The sequence below is a fragment of the Chlamydotis macqueenii genome, chromosome 3, assembly GCF_036417535.1.
Source record: "Chlamydotis macqueenii isolate bChlMac1 chromosome 3, bChlMac1.mat, whole genome shotgun sequence".
Taxonomy (NCBI): domain Eukaryota; kingdom Metazoa; phylum Chordata; class Aves; order Otidiformes; family Otididae; genus Chlamydotis; species Chlamydotis macqueenii.
In genome coordinates, this window is record NC_141558.1 from 93258143 (window position 1) to 93268707 (window position 10565).

A 10565-nucleotide genomic window follows, 5' to 3' on the forward strand; every position below is an offset into this window, starting at 1 on the left:
AAACAACAACAACAAAAAAGTAGTTTTAGGCAAATCGAGACCATCTGTCATTAAAGGACACACAAATGGGACTAAACCTCAAGAAACTCAATGTAATGAACATTAGATAAGGCGAGGAGGTTGGAATGCTGTAAAGTTCTGACAGTCTCTGTGAAGAACCCTATTCATTCACCGTGGAAAAATTACCTTCAGATCCACAGACATCTGTTTTTCCAAAATAGTGGGTAAAACCTTTCCATTTTCTACCATAGAAGAGTTTCTTCACAATGGTGCTGTTCATTGTTTTCTTTGACTTATTTCCCACCTATCTCATCCTTGACTAGGTAAGAGCAGCTCAGAAGAAAATGAGTTTCATACCATTGCAGGGATTGCATGTTTTGATCCACTGAAGTTACCCCCTTCCTTCCTGTGTCTTGACAGTGCTTGAAAAGTCAGGGGAAAACCTACAGAGGTGCTGGTGATAAGATGGCCTGATCAGAAAGATGGAAGATGACCGTCAGTCTTAATGGAGGAGCCAGACCCATGTCACCATCTGTCATCTTATGGTTTGAGAATATAGAACATATTTTTTTAAAAAGATGGTTCTTAATTGGTCATTGTGCATTCAATTGGGAGCAGTAGGTGGGCAGCTAAAAGGATCAAATTCTACTTCCCCTCTCAACACACCGTGGTGGCAGGCAGCTCTGGTAGTCCCTGAAAGGTAGAAGATATGATTCTAAATGTTGTTGTTTTTTTTTCTGATCATACCCTAGTTTTATCTGTTACTATACTGAAATTAGTGTAAGTGTTACATACTTGCGATGTACACTAGTGGATGTAAATTTACTGAACTGCAATCCCATGAACCTGGAACATTTCCTTACTTGCACATTTCTGTAAGAGATTGAAAACATCCTCTGCTCTTCACATTCCAGTTCAACATAAGCGTCTCTTTCTGTATTAAAAACAGAAGTTGCAATCATCCCATCAAGACCAAGTTCTGCTCTCAAATCTGGATAAGTCTTAGAAAGTGGTAACAGAGAAGAGAACAAGTTCAGCTTCCTGTGAGCACACGTCTTCCAGTGGAAAGTTATGGGGACATCATTTTGGGACTCTGGCATTGGCAAAATGTGCATGCCAGACACAGGAAACCAGGAAAAATAAGACAAACTACAGAAGCCTCCAAAATTGTATCATTTTTATAGTTTAGTGAGAACATGGATATTCTTAGTGTGACTGACCTCCAAGAACTAGATTGTTAAGCCAATACAAATATTAGGGTACTATTTTAAGTCTCTGAACATTCATATAATATTAGACACAGGACAATCCATCTTAGTTTTGATCAGCTTTTTAGATCATTAACCAATGTCTACTTTGCTTAGCAACTCCAGATCAGGAGAAGAGTTTGTTTTTTTTTTTTTAATTTCTTTTTTTAATACTTGATTACCTTGCAAAAAACCAAACCAAAAGATGTTAAATAGTTTCTTATACTTAGCAACCATAATCTCAGAAATCTATGTTTTCTTTATTTACTTTAGAAATTATTTATAAATCCATACTTACATTATTTAGTTCTAACTAAAATGTTTATAAAAGTGTCCATTGTAATTCAAGTGAACACGGAAGGTGATTGTATTTGCTAATATAAAAAAAAATAGTTTTAACATACTAAAGTTGCATTAACTAATTGTAAATGGTCTTGATTGGAGAAAAAAGTTGAAAGGTGAACTAATGAAAATTATATTTAGTTTAGCCAAATCAGCTAATTGTTAAAAAAAATCTGCTAATGTTAGAAATGTGGCTGCTAATTGACCTCAAAACATCCACGTTCACATGCATTCACCAAATGCCTTGAATGAACAATTATCTGCTGAAAGCATATTTGCCAACTATTCTACTTAAAACTATTTCTGTTTGAGTCACGTGAATGGTTTCTATGACAAGCATTTTTCCCAGTTTGATAATGAATGCCAGCTAGCCAAATCAAGGAGCCAGTATCGTAATCTTGATTCTCAGAATCTTCCCAAATCAAGGCACCACAACTCTACACAGAGCAAGTGTTTATTCAGTTTGAGAAGAGTTCCCTCTTTGTCTGATGGGTATAAATATAAGTATGATATAAATACCTCCCCCCTCCCCAGACTATAAAGAATCAAACTCACTAATTAAATTATTATTAATGATGAATGTATGTGCAATCTTCAGTGAAATGAATTGTAGGGAATCAATACTAAAAGATGCTGAACTTCCCTAGGATGCCAGTTCTTGGCTTTCTGAGTAGCAGTATTCACAAATCCTTATGTTTGAGCACTTGCACGCAGAAGTGAACAAGAGAATTAAGTGTCAATCCAAGTACAATAGAGCAAAGTCTCCCCTGTCTACCACTTGGCTTTGCACCAACATAATATTGGTTAGGTAGGAAATACTGCCATTAGTCTAAACAAGCGTTTAAGCAAGTCCTTAACTATTGTAAAAATACAATGGTATCAAAAGACACCATGTTATCAGCCTTTTCTATTTTAAAGAAAAGAAGCGGTTTACTACAAGCAGGCTCTCAATTCATGAGTTGATGAGAAGGACAAAATAGTGACAGGAGTGAATCATCCTTGTCCTGAGATTTGTGGTGAACCATAACAGGACTTCTCAAAACGTGGGCCTCTCCATTAACTGACGACAATGAGTTACCTTGTGTGATCCACTGTATCCTATATGATAAGTGTATTCATTTTCTTAGTGTACTTTAACATAACTCACAACAGCATGTAAACATGCTACTAAATGTATAATTTTAAAGTTTTTCTTTATGTTAGTCTTGAATGGGTACTCTCCCAGTTGCATTATTGTATTTTAGTAAATTTCGTATGTATTTATCCTAATTCTTGCAGCTCCTCTTTGAGCTAGATACATCAGAAAAAAAATCATGTGTATAAGGACAATTTCAATTCTGGTTTTGCATCCCTACTACAATTACTTGTAGTAAAAACAAGGATAACTCACCTGCCAGAATAACACTTAATTGCAGTTCGAAACAGAGTCATTTTTGGATAACAAATTTAGGCTTCATATCGTAAAGACTTACAAACAAGTAACTAAATAAACAGGCTAGGTTTTGGAATATACCTCAAGTCCTTTGTCTCTGTCTCTAGACACAGATGCTCCTCAAATATCTGCAGACTTATCCTTACAGAGTAGGACTGGAATAGTTCTTATTCTCATTATATGAAACTGCAAAGAAAAGCATGGGAAATTAAGAAATTCGCCCAAGGTGACTTAGGTAGCAGCAGTAAAGCAGAAATTCCAATGGACTTCTACAGACACGGGTGATTTAAATACACCGGTATATAAAACTGTTCCAATTTATCCAGCTTGAAGAGAAGTAGTAAACATCTGGAGTAAGTATTTGAAAAATGCCCTAGCCAATGTTATTCTTGATAACTTGGTTAACTAACTATGAAATATTGCTAAGGTGTAATTTATTTGCTGAGTACTACTTGCAATTCTCTCACTTTAGAGTGTAAGAAAAAATACTACCATAAAGCTGTAACCATTAACTGCAAGCACCACAGGAATTAAAAATGTATCATCTGGATTTTTAAGTTTCTAAGGAACAGTCTCACTAGCTTAAGTTTAAAAGCTCTGTTAAACAAAATAACAAATCACATGCATTTTAAGTGCAATCTGACTCTTTGTTTTCCTCTCACTTGACAGCATTTAAAATTTTTTTGGACAGTGCTAATTAGTAAGAATGTGGTAACAAAATAGGGTTTTTTATTGTTCAAAAGTTTAGCTCATAAATGAGAAAGTAGGAAACTCCTCTGCTGTTGAAAGCCAAGAAGTTTTGTGCTCTCTGTAAAATTGGTTGATTCATTAATCTCATTCATAATCAGCTCTGAATTGGCATAAATATATTTACAGTCGGAGCAAGGGGTAAGCTGCACAGGGCTTTTTTTTTTGTTACTACCAAGAAAAGTAGTTTATTTTTAAAATAAATTTTAAATTATCAACCAATTAAAATGAACAGACCAAAAACTCCCACGAAATATTGCAAGATCTGAGCCATGTTTCTTTTCCTTGCTGCTTTGGAGGTACTGACACCTTCTGGCAGTGAGTGAAATGGCCAGACAAGAGCTTCTGATTCACTTTCAGCTGTGAAGAACTGCCAAAAATAAAATTAATTTGTCTTCAAAGTGGTAAACTCTCCTATATTTCCAGAAGCTCTCTCACTCAGAGTTTAATATTGAGTTCTGCTGAGTACTAACAGAAATCAATAATAGGGAAAGAGAATAATAATTACAGAGAAATCAATAATATAATTAAATCCAATTAGTATGAGCTTAGAAGAAATACATTTAGGCACTCTCTTGATTTGTTTTTCTAAAATGAGGTAACTAACAGGCAAATATTGTTGAAGTTACCTCTTTTAATACCACAGACAAAAATAACACAAGTCAATGGATGAAAGACAAGCTAGGCTTAAAAAACAAAAGCAAATTCATCTTTTGAGTGCTTATGCTATTACGAATGTTGCAATAACTTCTCCTTCATTGCAAGTACTTGCATTGGACATTGTCTAAAAAACAAACTCTGGAGCTCCTTGAGATACTGGACTTGAGACAAGCTAAACAAAATCCTAAATTCCTGTTTGATACTGGCTGTAGAGTAGTTCATATTAACTCCTATTGTTTATAAAGTAATGCAAAGAATAAAACTTCTAATCTTTCCAAACTCTGTCTTGTACACTCTCTATGTAACCCAAACATTTAGAGTTGCTTGCTCCAGGTTGTATGTACATTTGTTACACCAAGCACAGTTACTTTGAAGCCATTAAATAAGCCTTCCCAAAACAAGACCTCACACAGGTATATGCCATGTTCCAAATCCAGAATTTTACATCTGTTAAAAGTAAGATTTGGCCTGGAGCACAGGCATCTGGGGAGAATGAGAGCCATTGGAACAGAAACTAATCCTTCACACAAGGCAGATCTCCCTGACAAGCATTTTTGTCCTACTGACCTGTTTCTTATCGTCTCCTGTATGAAGGAAGAAAATGTGTAGTCCCACTTTCCACAGAGAAGAGCTGGAGATCAACAGTGCTCTCAGATAATGCCTTTTGGGATGCATAAGCTGGACTCAGCAATGAAAATAAGGAAGAAGGTCCAGTAACTCATGTAATTCAACACAGAAAATTATTCTTCTGTCTGAAGTGAAGGTGAAATGAAAATTTAGTTTTAAGAAGCGATCACAGCTGATCAAAATATCATAAACAGAAGTAATTTAGATGCAGCATTGTTGGACACCTGGAGTACCAGAGGCACTTAGTGAACAATCCAGACCGAATGGAATTGTTATGTTTGTGAGCAGCAGGCCTCAAGGACATCACTGAAGCCGCTTGTGAGAAAGTACTGAAGCTGCCTGTAAGAAAGTACTGAAGCCACCTGTGAGAAAATAATGAGGCCGCCTGTGAGAAAGTAAACGAAGCAACCTTGAGAAGAAGGAAAACAGCTGGCATACATGACTGGGGGGGCTGAACATGAAGCAGGGTGCAGGTGGAGAGAGCCGTGCGCGTGAACAAAGAGACTTAACGAATCATACTTTAGCTAGGAGCGCGTGCATGATATAGTTAACCAATTAGTAGAGAGCTTGCGCATGATACGGATTTAGAAGGGCTATATTAACCGGGATGTGTCAACAATAAATTGGCATTTGCTTGATCATATTGGTCGTCAGCAGTGTCCGTGACTTCCGCGTCAGCACAGCATATACACAAAGCATCAGATTTTAAACAGATGGAATGGTATATTTTACTGTATTACATAACTATGCAGGGTACAGTAGAGGTATACCAATTTGTTTCTTACAGAAGTCATTAATTGTACCCCAAAAATTAATTTAACTTATGTTCTTGTAAAACCTGACAAAATTCACTCCGTGCGTAGAATAAGCGTTCTGCAGACACAAAGAGGATGTAAAGTTTTAAATGCATGCCTTAAGCATGAAACTCCTCAGTCTCTATCAGAATATACTTGAATTGAGAACACTGTTACATAGAATTTGTAATACTAAGAAAAATGACTACTCAATACCTCTCCTGCAGCAGTACCAGAAGAATCCCCCCTTATACTTAATACTATGCTGTGCAAATACATCGAGAGGCAAGCCCTTTCTCAAGTCTATCTTTCATTCAAAGCAAATATTACTACATAAGCCAAAAAGAAATCTTAAGCCTCTGAATACTTCTGAACAGTTACTTTTCTACCTGAGCTTGAAGCAGACAAGTTTTAGTATAGATATGCGCAGATATATGTGCACATTTCTCCAGCATAGTTACCTTCAGCTGAACCTCCTCTTCTTGTACCTCCTCTTCTGATTTAGACCTCCTCAATCCTGTTCCCTGTAACAGTTGTTTTGTTATTAATTCTCCCTGCTGATTTTTTCTTTTTATGCTGAATTCTGTTATTTCCTCACCTCTTCCCCTGTCACCTTTAGGTTTTCATTATTCAGTACAACTTTTCTTGTGTACAGAATTCATTTTATTTCTGGCACAGTGTGGACATAGACTCTGTAGAGTGATAGTCTTGTATTTTCTGCCCACTCTATTATACATATTTAAAAGGTTTCATGCCATATGGGCTATCCTGCAGACATGGAAGCTGACTTACCAAATACCACCAAAAAAGGAGATGAAGGCCTCATTAGACCCAGTGCCTCACCATCTAGAACCTTTCCCAATATTCTCAATATATTTTGGTTTTGCTATCCATAATTCCTAAGATATGTCATCAGTATTTTACAACAGAGTCTTTAAGTCAGTATTTGTGATGGTACTTAAAGGGCACTTAAATCTATGTACTCCAGGAAGAAACAGTAATTCAGCAGTAGCTTAACCTATGATTATAACTGTATTGCACTTTTGAGCTAAGGAATTCAGGAATTGTTTTTAGTCTTGCCTTTCCCTCCCCACACCTCCTCTCTCCTATCCTCTTGCTATCAGCTTAAAGCTCTTCCTGACTCTGCTCTTCAAATGACATTGCCTGGTTTCTGCATTACCTACCCAGCTGGTATAAATATTCAGACATCCTGTTATTTTGCTGCCAAACTCAAAGGAATATAAAAACACGAGAAAGCCACAGAAGCAACAAATATATTCACTTCTGGACTGTTACAACCAAATCCTGGGTTGCTGCAGCCGGATTAAAGTCTGTTATCAGTATAAAATGACCTCTACTATTCAGAATGGGATATCTCCCTTTTTCTTCCCTCCCATGTTGATTATTTTAATTTGGTACCACATCATGCCTAGACCAAGACATTGAAGTGATTAGCTGGTAGTTGTTCTTCCACGCAAGTAGTAAGAGCAAAGAATTGTCTTTTAACTTCACCACCTCAGAAATGTAACCTTTGTTACAAAAACAAAAAAATTAACTGACACTAATTGATACATAAAATCTGAACACCCTGAGCTTCTAGTACTTCCTAAAGTAACAGTATGTCAATAATACACAAAAAATGCCACAGTATTGCAAATTCTATTAAAATATTATTATTTAAATGTAATAACTCTTTTTACAATCTGCTTGAAAAGCCATATGGTCTTTCAATATTCTTCAGTCCTATAAAAATAGCTCTACTGTATTGATTCATGTGAGAGGCAACATGTGGTTAATACCAACTGTTGTAATCAGAACAAAAAGATTTAAGCAGAAAGACTCAGTTGAATTTGAACAAGTGACTTACCTACAGTTTCAAAACCATTACTCGATTTGGATGATCACAGACTCTCATATTAATTTATCAGTGATACTGAGTATTTGCAGTTCATATGATAATTCTGCTGAAGGAATGGCTAGTCAGCACTTACAAAAGTGAAGCTTGATTAGACAACAATTAGGAAATTTAGTTTTTCCAGGTCAGATGCACCCTTTTAATAGAATATAACAATGCCATCCACTTTGTAATACTTTGAAGTCCTGCTGACAAAATTAGAGAATGTTAGTTATAGAAACTAAAAAAAAACTTAAGAATCTTAAAAAGCAAACACCACACATAAAGGCATATGTCTCCAAGTTGCCATCTGCTTTCATTTCCTCCTACTCGTTTCTTGTTTTCCAACCACCCTCATATCCTCCAGCTTTCAAGTGTCTGCTTTTTAAAAGAGCCAAACTCCCCTCCTCCTTCTCTCCAAGCTATTTTTTATTTTTTATTTTTTCCTTTTCATTGGGGCATGCTTTATTTTATCTCCCCCACCCCATCATAACCTGTAACAATTTATCCTGTTTTGATACTGAATAATTTTAATTCAGGAATATTACCCTACCCAGAGTCAGTTTTAACTCAGGAATAAAGTCTTGCACAAATTCATTTGCATATATGTTATCATATCTTTCATAAAACAAATACTAACCCAAGAACTCCACCCTTAACTATAAAACCTACATGCTCTTAGATGCTTACCTGTATTACATACTTATAGGTAATATAATAGACTCCTCTACTTTATTAGGTGCTTTCTGAACAGTATCCCCTATAATGTGAACTCAGAACCAAAGATCTCCAAAGCACAAACAAGAAAATATACAGAAGCATTTTTAAGAAGTCTACTTCAAGACCATACAATGTAACACAATCAAGAAGCATTTTTGCATGAATAATTCCTCTAATACCTACCATTGAAATACCACTCCAGCAAGCTATTACGTGCCCTACTTTTAAGGCATTGTCAATTTTATTTTCATTCTCCTGTCATAGAATCGTAGACTAGTTTGGGTTGGAAGGCACCTTCAAAGGTCATCTAGTCCATACAGAAGCATACAGGAAAAAAAACAGGGCACCCATTTGTGACAAAATAGTGTCAATATGGATATATATACAACATTTGGTTTATATCATCTGATTCTGTCTTGAAAGAAGCTGGAGTAAAAGAAGCAAGGCTATTTTCAATAAATGAGCTACAAGCACACATAAGGCAGTATGTGCAGGAAATGGAATTAAGAGACAGTACTGCTGCCACACGTGTAGCTTGCATGTGTGCCCTTATATGCCCTTAAAATTACCTGTCCCTGAAACTACAAACATGAGTAGTTTGTCTCTTCTGATGATCCACTAAAGCAGGAACAAGCGGCTTTTTGACTGAAGAGGCAGACAACAGGCAAGGATGGACTGTACAAAGTAACCTTGCAACTCCCACACTGATAAACAAACAATGAAGGAAAACAATTTTTCCTTTATGTTTTCCCTTTAAAAATTCACTCTGTTTTTATCAATATATTTGTAGCAACACATCAAAATTCATTTTAGGCAATAGTTCTGTGACTGGAAACACAGAAACATTTCTTCCTTGCCTTTATTTGTCACACCGTACCAGAGATAAAAATTCTCATTGAAGATCAATGCTAAAACCCCGGCTTTTCAGGAGTAGGGATTTTCTAGTGGTGCACATATGAGACGAAGCCTGACCTAGAGCAATTGCTTCAATTCCTTATATCCCATACCTTCAACAGAAATGTAGAATTAAGAGGACTGCACAACTGTACACAAAATCTACTCTTGTAAGCAGCTTCTTCATAATTTAATGCAGCCAGTCACCTTATTTTCATAGATGCAAAGTCTCTTAAAGAGAAAAAAAGTAGATTGCAATTAAAAACCCCTGCCTCTCATAGGTCAATTTCACACTTCAAGTTTTTGCAAAAAGCTCAAAGATGGAGGGAAGTATTCATCTCAGGAATGCAAAGGATATATTTTACAAGGTTAAGATATGCTTTCGTACCTTCATCTGCTGCAGAAAGAGATACAAGCCTTTCCTAAAAAAAGGAAAAGAAATTAGGTATATCTTTATGTTGACTCAAATCCTGACTTTACAGGTAGAAGTCTGAAATCCCATCATATTATTTCATGATAATTCAGTCATCCAAAACAAGGACTCCAGTCTCCTGGATTCTTTCCCTTTAGTTGATTGTCTGTTGAAGGCTGAAGCTTAGTTTGTTGTGAGGACAATGGTCTTCAGTAATCCTTAGCTCTGATTAGCACTGATATTTTGTGTCTGTCATTGGATAAGACTACAAATGTGGAAAGAGCAGGTAAAGCAGAGGAACACATTGTATTTCTTCAGAGATTATTCTACTAATGTGATAATTTGTGGACCAAATTTTTGTGATACTGCTTTCTGCAGTCCCCAAGTTATTCCCACCAATAACATGACATGACATAAGCTAACTGGTTGAGAGACCAGATCTTACCTTATAAGGAAAATAAATACTTATCAGAGTGCTGGAAGTATAGCGAAGGCTGTTATGAACACTGAACAGCAGTTTTACTCCTGTCTTGGAGCCAGATTAGTCTCAAGAGGAAAGAAGGAAGAGGCAGAAAAATTATTAACTATTAAAAATTTAAGACACAAATTTGTTCTGCTGCAGTTGTGCAAAGGCTGTTGTGAAAACCTGGATTGCATGTGACCTATATAAAATGATCAGTGGCAGCCGAAAAAGGTTTGAACAGAAGTTTAGCATGGGACTTTGAGTAAGAGAACACAGGCATGTGAAGAATTTTATTCCAGTCAGTATAGAACTGTACCTTTCAATTCACACTCT